General features: G+C 43.6%; 1 protein-coding gene and 1 long non-coding RNA gene across 2 annotated transcripts in view; one reads left to right on the top strand and one right to left on the bottom strand.

Annotated features, from left to right (window-relative positions):
* Positions 1-18,258, top strand: part of LOC105201914 (histamine H2 receptor-like) — a 168,027-nt gene that overhangs the window by 103,499 nt on the left and 46,270 nt on the right. The gene's annotated exons all lie outside the window — the stretch shown is intronic.
* LOC120358724 lies at positions 6,073-16,432 on the bottom strand. Its single transcript, XR_005575620.1, has 2 exons — positions 15,885-16,432; positions 6,073-13,126 (listed from the first exon to the last, which is right to left on the bottom strand). It is a non-coding gene; the product is annotated as an uncharacterized LOC120358724 (long non-coding RNA).

The raw sequence follows: 18,258 nt of genomic DNA, 5'->3' as shown, positions 1-18,258 counted from the left end.
TGGAACTAAGCTCGGGAAACTGGGTCTCCGCGATATGCCAAGGAATATGATGCCAGCGAGATTGATATTTCTTGCGTGTTTTATTTCACTCTATTGCTTGATCATTATGTGACGTGAAAACAATATCACATAATGTTTCAGTCACAACGTATGATACGAGGTATATACTTTTTTTTTCTGATTTTTTAACGTGCGTGATACGTTACTTTTAGAATTCACGATTTATCACGCGTGCTTGCTTGAATGAAAAAGAATTTTTATTTCGATGTAACGAGCTTCGATGTAACGAATTACGCTTCACATTTTTTAAACTGAATAATTATAAAGAAATACAATATATAACTAAGAAGAGACGCAGTCATGTTGTCTCGCGTGGTCGAGTGGAAGAGAGTATAAATTCAGTGAGCAGTTGCGGTCTGCTAGAGTGTTACGTAACTTGTATTATTGTCTGGAATTAATTCGATCCGCTGCATGCGTGACATCGTTACGGTTGCATTGTCTTGTATTATTCGCGGTGTTGATAAGAGACACTCGTCGCGCGCGTGTAATATTCTCGCTCACTGGAGACGGACGATGACTTCCGAATGTCGCGCTCGTATCTCCTCCGCCTGCGCCAACGTACTCTCCTCGGTACATCCAAGATGCGTTTATTATGAAAATAAGTGTATCCAGGGCGGTCGCGGATGTTCCGCTTGGTAATAGCTGTTCCTACTACTACGTCGCATCCCTCGGAAAGCGCGGCGGCGGCGGTGGCGGTGGCGGGGCGGCTGGTGGCAGCGGGGACGGGGGTGGGGGTGGCGAAGGCGGCGGGGGTGGCTGCGGCGTGAGGAGGTGAGAGAGCGTCACGGGGGGTGTGGGTGTCCGTGAATGCGCTGGCTACAGACACACGGGGAATCGTATGCAGTGGCGTTCACATACGCCCTATCCGGCGCGATGGTGTTGGTGTCCCTTCGACCCGGACGCGCCCGCGCGCATCCCTTCTATTCCATGTCGCGGTGCTCTCGACGTACTTCGACGTTTGGAATGGGCGCGCCCTCGGGCTGTGCCAGCGGGATCGCCAGAGCGGATGAAATCGTCGACTGCGATCCGGCGATGTGTTTCCCGATAACGTTAAATCGTCCAACGCAAGGGATTCCTACGGAATACCGGCGGCGGAAGCAGGCGATGGGTATCGTAAAGCGGGCCGCATGAACGATAGCCCGGTGAGATCTCTCCGCAGAACCGAAGAGACCGCGTCTAGGATGGGAATTCGCGATAGTACCGCCCCGTGGAACCGCGCGCGGTGCTATCAATTTCTGGTTGCTGACCGCAAAGTATTTCAGACGCGTAATACTTATTACTCGTACATTTCCCCTTCTCGCTTAGTTCGACGAGATTAGAGTGGATTACATTTATCGCGTGTCTTTCGAGATGAAAAAGTATCACACAGGGGAATATCGCGAAGAAATACGGAACGAAGATGCAGTAAATAAAGGATTATACAATGAGGAATAAAAGTAGGATCGTGCTGCGAATTGTACTTATTGCTTGTAGACGTTTCGTTGCCGTAATCTGACATAAATTCTAAGAGTCTATTATATTTATTGCATGCTTTAAAATGAGAAAAAAAAATCTTCTCGTGAAAAACCTACGTGTGAGATATATACATAGGGGATAAAATGGGTATAGTAAATAGAGGATTATATACGATCGACAATAAAAGCCAGAGGGAGTTTGCGAGCTTTCGTATTCGGGAACTATACAACTTCTTTCATCCGTCTGTTCTTTGATCAATGTGAAGCTGATTTTAACAAAAGCTCGAGACGATTCTTTGATGAATTCCGTACTTCAATAACAAAGCCTTTATTCTTTCGTTAATTAATTGTAATTTAACAGAACATTATGTCGAAGTTTGATTTTTCAATCAATTCTATAAATTAACATAAATTGAATAAAGACGTACAAAGACGTAAGACGTATAAATTCGAGAAAAGACAAGGAAATTCACAGAAAATAAAATAATGCCGAATACATTGCACATTATGAATTATGACATACACTTTGAATTGTACGACGTGCAATAAATATGTTGTGTAAATATTTGTGAATGATGATAACGGCGTTTTTTTGAGCATTTAATAAGTCGTTTTCGAGGAATGTAACTCTCAGATCAGGATTTTTCGTTCGTCGTTTCTTGGAAGATAACAGGAAATTTGAGATTTGAAGATACGAATTTAGGATCATATATATGCACATCTTGAATATTACGTTTCTCAATTTCATTCTGAATTCTAATACAAACGTTTTAGTATTATTTCTTGTATTTATGATTAATAGAGATTCTTCGAGATTATATTATAAAGAATTACTCGAAGTAGAGTGCGAGAATATCGTTTCGGTTTTCTGTGAACAGTTACGTGCAGAGCGTATACTTTCGACTATACCATTTCGTATTTCGAAAAATAGCATATCGCTGCTGAAGATTTTTATCCTTTACTCCTCGAGAAAATATTTTTACATCTTCGGTGTTTGATAAAAAAATCATTTTTTTTTAATTCTTGATTTATTTTACGGCTTTTATAATATAACATGCATTAGAAATCTATTACATCATGTTTCCAGTTCCTGAGACCTCCAATTTAATTACTACTATAAATCAAGTCTGCAATTGTAGCGTAATATTTTTCTCGAAAAATGTGGTTTCAATTAGTACGAGTGTGCTAATGAGCGGACACGTAAGGCATCTGCTTCTGACGTAAAACTTACGTTTGCGCCATGGCTTCCGGTCGTATTCGACCTCCGCATTCGGCGAATGTCCCGCGAACGTTCTAACGAAGAGCGCGTGTACTTTTTACTCTAATTGCCCCTATAAAAGTGACAAATCCGCACGCCACCCCGAAACTTTCTCTATTGGCCCGCTGCCCTGGCCAATACCCAAATATACCTACTTCGTTTACGAGACGGTCTCTACGTTGCGCGCGTTGAGGGGCTCTTCCTGCTCGGGGTTCGAGTATAATAGATAAACGTCTATTCCCTCCCTCCCCTCCATCCCCTCGGGGGCATGCCGACGACGGAGATACGCTTTACGTTCTAAATGCGGGCCGCTTAGATATGCGCAATATCTGCGACTGGCGCGCGATTTGTCTCTCCGGCGTGGCGGCAGTTCGGAAAAAGAGCTGGGATTGAATGGATATATAGCCGGCTTTCTCGCCGAACCCGGTGCATCTATCTGCATGCGACGCGAGACGAGTAGGACGACGAGACGCGTGGGGCGGGGGTGGCGAGGCGATGCGACGCAATGCGAGGTGGCGCGATCGAAAACTTTTCCGGACTGCATCATGCGAACGGGAAAGGGGGGAAAACCTGGGGAAAGAAAGGAGAAAACAGTTTGCGACCGTATATACCTACTATGGACTACTAGAATCGGCACTTTAACCATCTGCACCAAAATCTACATCCGATATATTTAACATTTGTGACACCTTTTAGTAGTCTCATTTTTCATACGCGCAAAACAAGACGGGAACATATGCGCGATCTTTTTCCGCTGTTAGTTATCGGAAATATCGAAGCGCTGGATGTACAAGAAAAGACGGTTGAAATATACTTTCCACCGTAGGTTTGTGACACGAGACTAAGTCCGTCATTTTTTACGAGTTCTACTACTTTAGATTTCATATTTATAACCAATTTTCTACAAATCGTCAACTTAATCGAGTCGTGCCCCGAGCGTCTTGTACAATTAAAGAAAGAAGCGTAGAGACGAGCCAAGAAAAACCGGAGGCCGCTTATCGACTCTGCAGCATCCCGCTGTCTCGCGAAGAAATATGTTCTCGCGAGGCGACGCGGCACAGAGATTTCGGAGCGTGAGTTTTTTGTGCATCTAGTCGGCCGAGATTTTTTGTAGATTACGGTCACGTTCTCAGATCTCGCTTTCTCCCTCTCTCTTCCTCTCTTTCTCCCTTTTTCCTCCGTGAGTGTAGCGAAGGTTCGCGCCTAGTGAAATGAGAAATGTCGCGCGTGATGACGCCCCTGTATTTTCTCCGATACGATGCGAGCGCGAAATAACTTTCGAAGGGGAAACACGCTGCTGCTCGGCAGGAGCAACACGATCGCGGCAACGAAATTAACGCGCCACGCGATGTTTCTCTATATCCAAATCTAAGATTAGCACATATAGAAGACAGCCACAGTTTTAATCCGGAAGAATTCGCGGCACTAAAAATACGTAGTAAAAATACTTACACTGTATCCTTTCCGAATAATGGATACGTTTTTTCGTTCATATTTTTTGGCATAGGAGATGATTTCTCGAGAGAATATCTTGATAATAGAAAGATAAGAAGAAAACGATAAATAGCCAATTTTGCGACATTAAGTTACATTTGACACGCTTGCTCTTTAAATTTAGAATAAATATGTGCTTGATTAAAACTTGATGAATCTAATTATAAAATTGTTCAACGTGGAAAACTCAACTTTATAACTTGGAAGATTAAGCTCCATATAAATGGAAGAAGCTCGTTCTTTAGTTACTTTCGGGATTATAATGTTATTTATTTCATTAGAGAAATAATGGTTTTGGATTAAGTTGCCGCGGGGTTTAACGCTTACTTATTCAGAATTAATTCTGTAATAGCAAGCCAGTGTTTATAATTATAAATTTCAACATGTGGATTATTTTACACTCGTTGCGCAGTATCTGCTGATATCAAATAATTTTTTACTTTTTGATAATTTATTAAATATCATTGCTATGTTTCAGTAACACAGAATGAAAATTATTGAATAATATTATATCTGTATTTATTTATATCTGACAAAAAGATCATTACACGTGGAAGAAAATAATACAACATTTTTGTTTCTATAAATAAGTTATTTTTTTGACGTCACTAATATATGTATAGGCACATATGTTGCGGCCCTCTCTCCCGTTGCCAATATCCCACGGTAATGTTGGAGTCAATATACGCGATGCATCGTGAAAATGTCGAATCGCGAGAACCGATGTAGACATCGAGCGAGAGCGCCCCAAGCGCTTTTTGCATGTCCTACTGTCAGCATCAGGAAATTCAATTCGCGAAATTCATCCGTCGCGCGAGACGAAGTCGGGGTCGAACGGAAATTCTTACAATTCTCCCGCTGGCAGGGGGTGGGAGGAAGGGAGGGAAGGAGGCGCCAAAGCGACGGATTTGAAAAATCTGTTTTCGCCAACGTGCAGGTGACGCCGGGGCTCCATTCTCCCGGCCTCGGAAGACGTCCTTTCTCGAGCCGAGTGAAAAATCGCCATAGGAAAATCCTCGGGGGATCACCCAGACGTCCGGGAGTTCTTGCAACGACGACGACGACGACGACGACGACGACGACGACGACGACGACGACATGAATCCGTAATATTTACGACGTCAGCACTCTTGCCGTGAATATATGAACTCGTCGATGGCGTATTTACGTTGTAATCAAGCGGAGACGTCACGAATCAGCCGGTTGAATTCCTTTATTCTGTTACATCATCCCTTAGCTACAGGAAGTGTAACAAAAAAAAAGAAAAAGAAAACAAGAAATGGCTGTCTCGCTTATTTCTGATTTGTGCAGAACACATTATTGCCGATACCTAATTACAAACTTTAATTTATACTCCTTTTAACATCGCCGCTGTTCTTCGTTTATCGTGTCGTATATTGAAGTTAAGTTTAATTGACTTTTACGCGCCCTTGGAGGCACAGCGAAAAATTTGGAGAGAAAATGAGAATATCTTTCGAGAAAGTAAAATTTAAGAGTTTCTTGGGAAAAAGGATTCAAGTGCTATTTTTCAGTAATTAAAGCGAGTAATAAATAAATAAAAAAAGTCATTTTAATAAAAATATTTATAAGATATTTACTATACTTAGTAATAACTACATATCTTAATATAAATTAATTCTGTCACTTTTATTTTATTGCTACAATACATAAAATTGTTGTACAAAAATATAGTTATGCTTATCATTGTTTTTACAATATTTCTTTTATTAATATTTTTCTTGGTAAACGTATTGACGCTTACTTCAAAATGTCTCAATAGTATTTTTAATTTTACTTTTTTTTTTACCAGGATTTACCTTTTGTCAATTTTGCTTACGGCTTATCGAAGTGTGCTACGCTTATTCGACGAACGTGATATCGGTATCGTATTAGCCCTATCTTTTTTCGTGGCTCAACGATTTTACTCTCATCTCGGCCGTCATGCGATCTGGTACAGTTTTGCCGAACTTAGGCGTTCCGCGCACACGCTCACCGCCAAGGTTTCCCTTTTTTTCCCGATCCGCTTTTAATCACTCCGCATCGATCTCTGATATTCGATATGACTTTCGCACATAAGCAAATATTTGATCGGGTCTGGTCGGCGAATCTAGCCTATCTGCGCCGTAATTCTCGCGTATTATATCATCCCGCGAATTGGAAATCGGAAATCCCTTCGCGCGGATCAACTTCGGATCGACTTTCCATGATTAGACTTATGCTAACAGTCGTATTGCAAAGGGTGCGGTTGGTCGCCGCGGGCTTCCTCGAGTAAGCTCGAAAACGCGCGAGAGCGCGATAATTATTTCAGTCTCTTTCATCGGCGAGCACTCTCGGTAATGAGAGACGTTCTCCCAGCAGGCACGAATACGCATACGCGTCGTTCTCGCTCCGTCTCACTGTGCGTTTCGGTTGGTCAGCGTTTTAATCCAAGCAGAATCAACGTGACGACATGCACAAATTGTCCCACTATTATCGGTTTTCGATGTTCCATTACGAATTCCGCACTTGACACGTTAGCAATTAATTGGTTATGATCTTGTTTCCCACGTTTTTCTCATAATATAAATTTCTGAAATTATCAGTAATATTTTTTTCTGCATTATTTGAAATTTAAGAAATTATTTTTATGCGATTACGTAAAAACGGAAGGAAGTAATGAAATTGAGTGTAGAATATATTAAAGCTTAAATATATGCTTATTACGTGTCCGCGATTTTAATTCGGAGCAGCGCGTGTGTTTCGTGAGGCGAATATTCGTGAGATATAATGCCTCGGCCGTGCCAACCGGCCCTTTCATGATCGCCCTCCCTTTCTTTCCCTCCCCCTCGTGTACATGCGATCTTTCTTCTGGTTTCTCGGCCTCGCGCGCAGAGCTACCCCCCTGCTCCTATACATCCGCGTTCTCTCCTCTCGATGGCGTGGCGCGGCGTGGCGCGGTGTGGCGCGGCGGCTTGAAAACAGGTTTTGTCACTTCGTGCAAACGCTCGCGTCCGTTCGCGCAGGGGAGCGAGATACATAAGCGCCTTGCAGATTAAACGACACGTTAAGCGCGATAGGCACAAATGGACGTAGTCATGACTCTCTCTCCTGTTTACGTGTACACGCGTACGCGCCGTTGTACGACGTATAATAAGGCGCGATACGGCGGCGCGTGCAAGAAGATGATCGCCGACGCGATGCTTCTTTGCGCGATGTCCTCGCGGGACTTGGTAAATCTGGGCGTGGGGGTTTCGTCGTTGCTGAAAGCGTCGTAATGTGTCTTGCGCTAACTGATTCCCAAGCGTAGGGGGTTGTTCGCTAGATCGCAACGTCGCAATGAGATATTTGTTATTTGCGCGTATATGTATAGGACGAAAACATCCTCTGGTAATAACGCCGCTATCCTCGCTACACGTCGTTCTTTGTGCGGAGAGGTAATAAATTACACGGACCGTTAAATGGAATACTAGGACGTTGGCATAACATAAAATTTTATATGTTTCCCTCTTCCTCAGAGGAGGACTATGATAAATATTACAATAATGTGACTCGATGTACTATATGCAACGCGGAACCGTATTACGAGAATAATTATAGCTTTGTTATCATTCATTCGGGATGATGTCAGAGTCATTAATTGAGAATTGAAATGTCCCAGGCGGCTCCACACCGCATTGCTACGTTGCGTGGATATTTCCTCTGTACTTTCATCAACATTAGCTTTTATACGCCATTTACCTCGGTGCCCTAATCTCCATTTTTATTACTTTATGCATTTCTACCGCGAAGGCTCTTAAAACACTCCGCGCGGCTCTTCAGTATATAACAAATGTACCTTTCTCTTTATTCCATTCCACTTTGATAAAAACGAAAAACGACGCATAAAGCAAACCATATTATTTTTAACTGCGCCCGTGGATAGACATCGTTATAGCGTACAAAGTACACTTATTTAAAGACAATATTCGCGCGTGTACACACAGCGTAAACCTAAATGGCGCGCATGCACTCGGAACTAACGGAAGGTCGGAGAATCCTTAAAGTAAATGCGCTCGCGGGGGTCGAGAACTTACGAGCTTGTTGTTAGTAACTTCAGAGTTGCTGCTTGCCGGTTGTTGTTCCTCGCGGTTTCGCCGCCGCGCCTACCGCGAGCAACGTGCGGCGGGATGCCGCGGGACGTTGCCGCGGGGACTTACGATCCGCGTTAAGAGAATTCGACGTTAATGATCGTGGGGGGAGCGACCATTTCCCATGCTCGCCGCATAATTGCTGCCGTTGCAATCATTGTAACACGGCAATACAAACGGGGCGTTAGCGAGCGGACGTGCCCGCGCGCGCGAGACGCGCGGCAAATGCATGTATGTACAGTCGCAACCGGGCACATAAACGTGCCGTTACGGCTTCGGCCCGGCGGTCGTTGTACCACTACGTTCCAGGGCCACGAATTATGGGAGACATTTGCGCGGTAGTTATCGTTTTCGGGTTATTAAACCATTTATCTAACGCACAGCGAGCTCCTTTAAATTCTCGGCCAATGGTAGTGCCGCGCGCAGCGACGGCGGCGGCGGCGACGGCGGTAGTGGCCTCTCTTCTCTCGTCTCTCGTCTCTCATCGTCATCGCTTGCTTCAAGATTACTTCTATTTATGTTGGTATCGAGCGCGTTTCGCTGCACATTTTGCTTCTCCCCCGATACCATTCGGGAGATATTGGATATACAATTCAAGGTAAACGCAGGAACAGACGATACGCCGACGAAAGATAAGATTCAAACAACTTACGGATGCGCCTGTGTGTATCCACTTTTGAATAAACTCGCGCGAGTCAATCGTCGGCGGTGATTTGAAAATGTAGTCTTTCGTTTGGCAATTGTCCCTCGATTTAAATATATTTGCGAGTAATTTGCTAAAACCTATCGCGAAATATCAACAGATAACGTGAAGCAAATATAGTCTTCAAGAACAAATAGTTGTGTAAAATTTATTCTTAAATATACTGTCAAATTCTACCCAAGTTGAATTATTTTCAATCATGTAATTTATTATTTACCAAGTGATTCTTTAATATTTAACAGTGTGCGAATTAATTTTTACATGAATGAATATTCTTGATATTGTTTCGTGTATTTCGATTACAATTTAAGTAATAATAATAATAATAATAATAATAATACGCGCTTCAAACACAATTACAGTCGACGATTTACAATATTAACGCCGCCATTGCAATAAAATTTGTGATATTTACTTAACGTGTATACTCAGCACGCGCGTTCGGCACAAATATCCATTAACACTCCGCGCTCGTGGAGGAGTCGCATTGAAGGTATCGAAGATTGGTGTGTCGAACCATTAAAGTATTTGCCGTTGCTGCGAGTGAAGTGACATTTGAAAAACGGAATTTCCGCGATTTATATGACTCCCACTCTCTTGGCAATCCCCCCGAATATATTTTCAAATAAAGCTTTCACCACTCTCCGGGCTTCGCTGCCTGCCTGCCTGGCTGCCGTCGAGGAGTAACAAAAGCAACGCGCGTTTCTGCGACGCGCGGCACATGAGAACACGGTCGCGCCGCGGCTGTTCCCGTATTTTTTTCCGCGATAAATCCATCAGCGTCGTGGCACGATGCGCCTCTCGCACGGTGCGTATATACGAGCCGCTCCCAGAAGTCGCGGGACGAGCGATATATTAAGAAGGGGTACGTATACGGCCTGGAGGGCGCGCGAGAGCAGCGGATTGCAAGGTTGGAACTTTCCGCGCGTTAATCTCGCATACGTTGTCCCGGCGCGGCGTTTCTTGTCGCTTCAGCTGGCGCTGCCGCGTCCCCCTCCTCCCCCCAGCTCGGCCGAGAATATTTGACGTTAATGATTATAAAGTAACCGGCACCCTCCGCACTCATCGGCTAATTGCTCCGTTTTAAATGCCTCGCGGCGTATGCCCGCGATGCCCGTCGTCGCACGGTGCGGCGCGTCGCGGCGCGACGGAGCGTCCCGGGCGAAATTTACGAGTCGAACCGAACCGGCGCGGCACAGCGCGCGCGGCGGCGTGCCGAGACCAGCGAGGTTGCTACTACTTTTTATCTCGTAATCTTCGACCGCGATTATTTTTATTTCGAGCTTTAGTCGTCGTCAGCTCCGTGTGTAGAATGATCGGCATGAAAGCCGCGAGGAATTTTTAGCTGCGTCTGATAAAAAAAAAAGTCGAGGACATGGAGCCACCACAAATAACGCTAAAAATCGCGGTTGACCGTCACAGCTACCGTTTTGGTACACGTTTACGTACCGTGCCTGCCTGCATCGCGCTGGCGTTAAAAATGACCGGTAATCTTTCTTTTCGGGTCTCTTCTTCAGAGAAAGAGAAAGAGAAAAAGAGGGTTGTTATTACAGCAGTGATATTTTCTCCTTGTGGTGTAAACGTTCTTACCTAAAGACGGCTGCGAACGGTGCATTGACTTAACAAATATTTACCGAGTCGATACGAGTATGTCGCATTGCGCGGATACGGTAACGCATGTTGCGGTGACAATAATGCTATGCGACGATGTGGTGAGACTTGTCAGTGCAGCACATTTCGATGCGTCCAATATTCGACGGATTTTTAGAAACATATCTAGCTCGCGCGTAAAAATTTATCCGAGAAAATTCATCCAAGAATCATAATAAATATATTTGCGTTACGAAAATAGGAAATATACGTGTATGAATATTTCAATTTCGAGCTCTCCTCGATAGATATAATGGGACATCGTTAATATTTTAACTACGCGCATGTCTATTAAGCTCGTATTCCGCCACATGTTCCGCGATAAATTAAATAACACGTTCTGTAGCATGATACGTTCTGTAATTGATATCAAGATAATTATGGAAAAAGGAAGAAAATAGAAGCGTTTCGTTCTGTTTGCAGTGCTCCGTCTGCACAGTACCGGAATTAAACGAGACGTTAAAAAGGTCCGAATATTTATAAAGCGCGTCGGTTTTTTTATGCGTGTCTCTGTTCCTACTAGAATTGCTTTGTGCACATTTTTCTTTTTTTTTATTCCGGCCTGAGTGTGGTCTTCGGCGTTGCGTTAGGAATTCGCCAAGCCTTTTAGCAGGCAAATTATTTAAAGATAAAAAAAGTCTGGGCATTCCGCGCAAATATGTTTTATCTTCGTGATGCTCCGCCATTACGATACATTATATATTTATTCCGAAAGGAGGAGATACACAGAATGCAACATCAAGTAAATTATTAACGTTATACTTATTGTGTCACTTATATTTCGTACTAATATTCTCAAACATCTTTTTCATACTCCTCATCATAAATGGTACGCGCATTCACGGGTAATAAAGGTTGATTAACTTGATCGTTTCGTTATTGTGACACGTGACCGTCTATTATTTCTCGTTAAGACTACCTTTCTTTATGATCAACAAGCATCGCGGATGCATCTTGGTTCAATTGATCTAATAGGAATTAATTGTTGTTCGTTATTACATTGCCTGCGCGTCGAGGTCCGAAGCGTTTACCCATACGTTTGCACGTGCCCGTACATAAAATTTACAATTCACAAATGTTTTATCCATTATCATACATTACGTATTACAATAAATTCCACGATGGTATGCATAGCATTTAACTCTGACGAGATAGTGTGCGCAGCGATTATTAAGCTTGTCAGATGGCTTGAAATATCCGCTTTGCCACACGAAGAAAACGCACGTTTATATTATCTAAATGCATATCTATGCGTTCGCAATTAAACGGTCTATGTATTTACGCAGGCGAGACCAGGCGAGACTTTATTCTCTCCAATTACTTGCGTCATAATGAAACGCGCGCTGTTGTATACTTAAAGTCGCCAGGATTCTCCCGATATTTAATTTGCCGTCTGGACGAAATGAGAGTGCTTATTTATCTTCGCGAATACTCTCATCCGGTTTCGTGTTCACTCCGCTTTCTCCTTACGTCGACATGTTTATGTCGACTGTGAAAATCTGACCGTTTTTTTTAAAAGGTCGACTTTGTCCGATTATTCCTGCCAGTCGACAGCCGACAGCCGACAGGAGTAATGACGCATTCGATCAAGTAAACTCGCAAAATGTATCTTGCGTCGCTCAACTGGCACGATATCACGTTTTATATCTATATATGTTTCCTATTGATTTTAGTAGATATATTACACGAGCTCGGTTATCTCACAAAATACTTGTTACTCTCACGCGCGTTTACTTTTATTCTATTTATATATTTAGTCACGCGCATCTGGATTATCCCGCCGCTTGTTTGATCACAGCCTTTCTGTTTCAATTTATGCAAATGATAAAATAATGATATTATACATGTTTCTCTCGATGCCTTGGGATTGTCGATGTCAAAACATGTTTCAAAGAATTCTCGGCGGTCGTGTCACGTAACCCTTTGTAAACGAAAGGGCGATATTATTTGCGAAACGTTTTGTCGAGCTCGTAAGTTTAATATAACGTCAAAAGATATACATGAAAGAATTGGAAAGAATTTTTTCGGGTCGCTCTATTAATCTCTTTTCGCACGGGCTATTTATCCTAGAAGGGTCGCCGCTATTTGGAACCCTCGTTGTTAATATTTCTTCGCGCGAGGACACGGGAATGAAAGAGCCGGGTGCGACGAACCGAACTGGTCTAGATCTCAGCATTAGCGATGCGAAGATGCTTACACGTCCGTCTTCCGCGAGAGAGACGTTTCTACTCGACGTGCTCGGCTCTCTCCCTCTCTTTCGTCTCGTTCGATTGCAGAGTTCCATTTAGGTCGTCGCTGTCTGCTCTTCCCGGAGATGGCCTGAGAACCAGTTCCGTAAACGCCCTAGCGTAAACGCGACTAGAGGCTCTGTCGCTCCCTCTTGGGACCGCCGAGCATCCTCCTGGAACGAATAATTAGTTTTACCGTCTTGTGTTCCCCTTAATCCAAACGTTAGCTGAAAACTTTATATTTACATGAACGCGTCTAAATACTTCAAATTGACGGAATCACGGCTGAAGAATTTCCCAATACTACCCTTAGTCATTCTTAGACGTTTCATGCCAGGAAATGTCTTGTGTTAGGAAATGAACTTGTACCTTACTTATTTTTAATTTATGTATTTAAAAAATCGTCAACGCTATTTTACATGTCATATTTTATTAATCGTAAATAGTAGTAAGAAAAATTTGAGTTTTTTTCTAATCTGTAAAATTATAATGTTATAAAAATTATAAATTTATTAGTTTTTTTAATTAACTTTGTTCTTTTACATATTTTATATAGATTGTTTACAAGTTTAAATTAAATTAATGAGTTATTCATTGCTTTTAAGCAGGATTTATTTAATCGTTCTAGAATAAATAGCCCGTGCGCAACAGATTAATAAAAAAATTCTTTTGAATTGTCTAATTTTATTTTATTTCCAATTAATTCAGTTCTTTATATTGTGGTAGTTATTTTTGTAAAAGATAATTCTTTTGCGATATAATATTTAATTAATTATTTATTTTACTTAAAACGTACAGTGAAAAAAGTTATTACGCAGTTTGAAATTTATCTCCTTTTCTCTTGCCTCTTTTTTCACTACGATTCTCTTTGTCTAATTGAAATATATCTCGTTACGCATCACGCACTTTCTATGGTGATTCGCAATCTGCTGTGAGCTAACTCGGCTGAAGGCCTCCATAATCATGGTGAAATAAGCCCGCGCAGCTGGCTCGCTATTGTCCTGTATTACGTAAACTTCACTACTCCCCACCTGCATTATGCACTGACTTGCGAACTCGCGCACTGCAATTCGTGGACTCGTTGCCAGAAGCTTGTGCTCGGCATTCACAAAAATGAAAGCCCTTTCAGAAGTCTCTTGAAGAGTCCTATAATGAACCGTGGAAGGAGATTGCCCGCGTTTACCTTATTTTAGGACGGTGTTTCGAAATGAAAAACAGTTTTCTGCGCAAGCGTTCTCTCGCCTGCTTGTTTTTTTCCTCTTCTTTTATTTTTTACGTTCGTACAACGAGCGTATCTCCACTCCTACCTTCGGCTCGATACGTTGCATTCCGTAATTGCGTGCGAACGAAAGTCTCAAAGTCGATAATTAAACGCCGCTAGTGAGACTCGCTTCCCTCTCCCCCGGGATAGGGCGAGAGAAGTCAAAGGCACATAACGTCCAGGATTTGCCGACTTCGTCGTCCTATTTGCGCAATAATTTCGCGCGTGTAGCTTTTCCGCCGGCTGCATAAATGTCACGCTCGGTGGGTATGTTACGCCTTGGCTCGAGAGTTGGCAAATTGGATTAAGCGGTGTATCCGGGGCTCAAGGAACTAATGGGTACTAGGGCCACCGGCTTCCGCTGACTATAAAGTTCGCTGGCTGGTTGGCTGGCTGGCTGGCTGGTTGGTTGGCTGGCGCCTACGCCGATGCCGGAGGTAACAGCAGGCGGCGGTGTGATTTCGGCTGTAGGGACTAGCTCATGTCGCTTTAAACTGTCACGCGTTGACAGCGGTCTACCGCCGCAGCGGGGATATCTACCAAGTTTATTATCGCCGACGCAAATCCTGGTCGCGGCTTGGGCGCCGCTGCGGTTCTTTTACGCGGATCAGAAATTCTCTCGCAGCTTTAGTGGTGGATCTAGCGCGCGTGGAGTGCAATGCGAAGCGGGAAAACAAGAGTGTATCTAGTACTTCTCTCGAGCGAAAATAATCCGAGGAGGAAAACTTTCAATGAAAAATAAGAGATAAAGAGTCAAGGTGAACATTTCGAAAGTCACTTATTGCTCAACAAGTTCTTCCGGGATTGCGTTTTTCTTTCCAACGTCTCGAGATATTTATTTCATTTTAAATGAATATAATGCGGAAAGAGACTTTTTAAAAATACGCATTATTTCACGTTGATTCTCGCCTTCGAGATAGAGAATTGCATCAAGAGAAGTTGTTTACGCATTAACGTGGATATCGATTTACTATGTTTTTGCGTGTAATATGCGAGTAATCTCATCAACATGTAATAAATCTAGATTAGGTAATAACATGCTTCAGCTAGGAATTGTATATTCTGTCGATTAAACTTCAGATTGTGTTGCTCGCGAGAGGATGGTCAGGTCAAATCGCACGCGAAATACGGGAAATATGGGAAATACGGGAATCGCGCAATGTAGTGTACGTACGCTCCGTCTCCGGTGCTCGTTATGGATTTCTGCGGCTGTTCGGCTTATCTTCTTTAACTTTATCGATTAGTGAGCGAATGTGAGAAATGGGTTAAGCAATGTATTAAGAGATCTCGACAGTCCGGGGATACACACGTGTAGACGATTGGATTTTCGCGAACATACCGCGAATACGTGACGATGGTAAGTGGTACGCTTGTATGCGTCCCGCGTGGCAATCCTACGCGGCAGAATTGTCGACGGTAGGACTCTTTAATGGCGCATTAGAAGCACTCAGCATTTCGCATACGCGCTTTCGCATAGCCCCTTCGGAGACACAATTATTAAATTACATTTAATGATCCCTAATAGCTTGAATTAAAGTTGGTCGGGATTGTTGGCGAGTTATTTCTCCGGAGGGAGAAAAGGAGCTTAAAAATACGAGAGCGACTACGTGCAATGGACAAGTTTCCGAAGAGCAGCAGTTCGTCCAGTTGCTTAAAGTTCGGAACCTCACCTGGGCCGGTAATTCGCAAACTGAAGGCTGGATCTCTCTCTCCTGGAGACGGAGTTGCGTCGAAATCATTCATTGGAAGACGGCCGCTAAGAGGAACGCGGGGCGATAGAAGAGGAAGGGGGAGGAGGCGAAGTGACCGTTTGCTACGAATGAATAAAGTTTCCAAACAAATTTCGCCGGGCGAGAGGACGTCGTTTGCAGCTTGGGATTCGCGGTAAACTACCGCGCGAAGGAACGCGCTGCCGCTATCAAACTCGACTTAGCCCCCTTAACGATGGTGGAAAAGAGGTGGAATTGACGTGGGAAGAGGCGCCGCGCCCGCCGCGTCGTGAGTTTGTGAGGTGCGCGCGGAAAGGAACTGACGAAAAACTTGGACTCGTCGCTAAATGCCGTAACTATCCCCCGCTTAAAACGCGGCAAATGCCCTTCGTGACGGGCATTAGCCGTTCCCGTTCTGTCTGCGGGGACGGCTAACAAAATTGGATTCCGCCCACGGAGCGGTGTTACAACGTCTCGTATGAATAAATTCATTCACTTTGGTCCCACCGCCGCCCCTGCCCCTCACTCTCTATGATCTTCCCTTTATCCTTATGCCCTTTTAGCATTCATGCCGGAATGAGACTGTTCTCGGTGCATTTATTGCGCCGCGCCGCGCCGCGCCGCGCCTCGCCTCGCCTCGCCTCGCCTCGCTTCGCCTCGCCTCGCCTCGCCTCGTCTCGCCGCGGCTAGGAACAAGAGCGCCGTTTAAAGCGTAATTCGAAAAATGGAAAATACGCGGGTAGTCGCCTTTGATAATGTAATAGTTTGAATAATTGTTCCGGTAGTCGTCGCTCTCTCCGGGGTGAAAAGAGGAAGCGTCGCGCGTGAAATTGGCGCCGCGGGCGAACCGCGTCACACACAGATGTGTAACGCGCACATCGTGGCTTTCGGGGAACATTCAACGCGATCGCCTCGCGCATCCGAAGCAGGTATTTAAGCGATCGCAATATTAATATTTCGTCGAGGAAAGACTTACGAAGACTATGGCCAGCTGTAGGGGTGTAGATATGAATATTAATATTACCTTAGATATGAATAGATATGAATATGAATAACTTTTTATTTTACCTCTTGAATCATAATAGAGTTTTACAAGTTTAAAGAGATTTCGAATGATAAAGTGCTAGTATTCTTTTATCTTTTATCATCGTATATCTATATACGTTCAATTGATGACGAAAGGTTTAAGATAATATCAAGAGAATAATGTCTTAACATGCGTGTGTCATTATCTATTTGTCGCGTCTCACGTGACATACTCTACTTCGTGTGTGGTTTTAAATTAGCCGACATTGCTTGCGCAACTTAACGAGATCCGCTAATTAAGATGATGATGACCGCGCGCGTACAGTTGATAAGCACGTAACGACGAGAAGCCTTTGCTAATTATCGCGTGCGCTACACTAGTGATTATCGCTTTTCATATTAGCCGGCATGAACTAGATAATTAATATGCAGGAATACGCTAATATTACGTTAATATTACGTGGAATTTTGTTATAAATCGAGCGTGAGAACTCTCGCAATATAACTCGGTAAATCACGGGGAATTTCGAATACGCTGCATCTAAAATTGCGCGCGCGAGTCCTCAATTAATTCGACGCACGTTTCATCCAAGTAGCTACTGAGAAAAATACCACCACTTTTGACGTCAAATGTTACGTAATAATGGTTATAGTTTAAAAAGTTAAATCCCCCCGTCGCGCCGCGATGTAATTGCGGCGCTATCCGAGTTCCACGACTTTTGTCACGATATCCACATTCCGGGCAGGAAAAACGCGATTCTCGTGCCCGGCCGCAATCATTAAAGGAATTAACGTGCGCAAGAGATAACCAAGCTAAGGAGATTCACATTTCTAATTAGTCGTAGGAACGCGATATCTCCTTTTATATGCCGCCACTTAGGAAGGAAGAGAGAAAGAGAGAGAGAGAGAGAGAGCGACGCGGAGGGCGAGGGCGCATTTGCATGAGAGATGCTCGAGAAATCGGCTGACGGCCAAAGTAGCGAGACTTTGGCGAGGAAACTGGCTTCCGACGGAGCAATATTCCATCCCGATATACCCGCAACGTATTCACGGTCCGCTCGAAAATTGGGTTAACATTTAATTCCGATAAAGGCTTCGTAATTCTCCTGTGGGGACGAGATTGCGGAATTATTTCGTATTTTTTATTCGTTTTTTCGAGAGACCCTATCTACATCTACAGAAACCATACAATCTTTAATTACATTTACTTAGAACAAAGAGCATCGGTTTATGTACGTGGTAAAATGAATACCTTTATTAAAAAATACATTGCAGGATCGTTGAGAGAGAGAGAGAGAGAGAGAGAGAG

This window comes from Solenopsis invicta, chromosome 9 (genome assembly GCF_016802725.1).
Source record: "Solenopsis invicta isolate M01_SB chromosome 9, UNIL_Sinv_3.0, whole genome shotgun sequence".
In the NCBI taxonomy this organism is placed as follows: Eukaryota; Metazoa; Arthropoda; class Insecta; order Hymenoptera; family Formicidae; genus Solenopsis; species Solenopsis invicta.
The sequence above is the reverse complement of the archived record's forward strand: the minus strand, read 5'-3'. Positions and strand labels throughout refer to the sequence as shown.